Source organism: Halichoerus grypus, chromosome 1, assembly GCF_964656455.1.
Source record: "Halichoerus grypus chromosome 1, mHalGry1.hap1.1, whole genome shotgun sequence".
NCBI classification, from domain to species: Eukaryota; Metazoa; Chordata; class Mammalia; order Carnivora; family Phocidae; genus Halichoerus; species Halichoerus grypus.
The window spans coordinates 57,648,797-57,650,042 of NC_135712.1; the positions used below are offsets into that span (position 1 = coordinate 57,648,797).

Consider the following 1,246-nt stretch of genomic DNA (forward strand, 5'->3'; position numbering starts at 1 on the left):
TGGTTGCCTCCAAGTTCTGGCAATTGTAAACAAAGCTGTTGTAATCATCCTCATGCAAGTTTTTATGTGCACATAAGTTTTCAACTCCTTTGGGTATATACTAAGAAGTGGAATTGCTAGATTGTAGCTAAGAGTACGTTTAGTTTTGTAAGAAATTGTCAGAATGTCTTCCAAAGTTTTATATTCTCACCAGAAATGAATGAGAGTTCCTGTTGCCCCATATCTTGCCAGCATTTGTTGTTGTTAGTGTTTGGGGCTTCGGTCATTCTAACAGCGTGTAGTGACAGCTCATTGTTGTTTATACAGGTGTTTATTTGTCACTAGTAGATCTTCTTTGGTGAGATGTCTTGTTCAGGTCTTTGGGCTTTTGAAAATTAGGTTATTCATATTCTTATTCTTGTTCTTTGTATATTTTAGATAACAGTCCTTTATCATATATGTATTTTGCAAATATTTTCTCCCCATCTGTGCCTCGTCCTTTCATTCTCTTGACTGTGTCCTATGAAGAGGAAAAGTTTTTAATTTTAATAAAGACCAGCTTATCAATTACTTCTTTAGGGAATTGTGCCTTTGGTGTTGTATCTAAAGACACATCACCAGCTGTCTCCCTCTTTGGCTGCTCCTGGTCCTGCTATATGTTCATTCAGTGTGGACCTTGTATTTCTTTTGTGAAGTGGCAGCTGAGGAGACTGGCACACACCATGGCCAATAAAAAGTACAAGGAAGGAGTCAAAACTGAGAACAATGATCCTATTAATTTGAAGGCGGTGGAGCAGGATGGTTCTGCAGTGCCATTTAAGATGAAGAGGCCCACAGCACTTAGTAAACTAATGAAAGCCTATTGTGAATGACAGTTTGTCAATGAGGCAGATCAGATTCCTATTTGATGAACAACCAACCAATGAAACAGACACTTCTGCCCAGTTGGAGATGGAGGATGAAGATACAATTGATGTGATGTGTTCCAGTAGCAGACAGGAGGTGTTTACTAAAAAGGGAACCTGCTACTTCAAAATTCTGTTCCTCCAGACCAAAGAGGACCTTCTCGATTGGAAAACTGCAATTTGCTTCCACCACATCCTGACTACTACAGTAGTTTTTCTTGATTCTTTCATTTTTCCCCTTCCTCATTCCTTTATTGCATAAAATGTAACTGTGTATGTGCAGAAGCATATTGCATTTTTTTAACTAAATGGCCAGTGATATGTTTTGATTGACATCAAAGGGACATGAGATGGGGAAAAAC

At 38.5% G+C, this 1,246-nt stretch overlaps 1 pseudogene; it reads left to right on the forward strand.

Annotated features, from left to right (window-relative positions):
* Positions 1–701: 701 nt before the first annotated feature.
* LOC118519235 (small ubiquitin-related modifier 2 pseudogene) lies at positions 702–992 on the forward strand (annotated as a pseudogene).
* Positions 993–1,246: the final 254 nt, after the last annotated feature.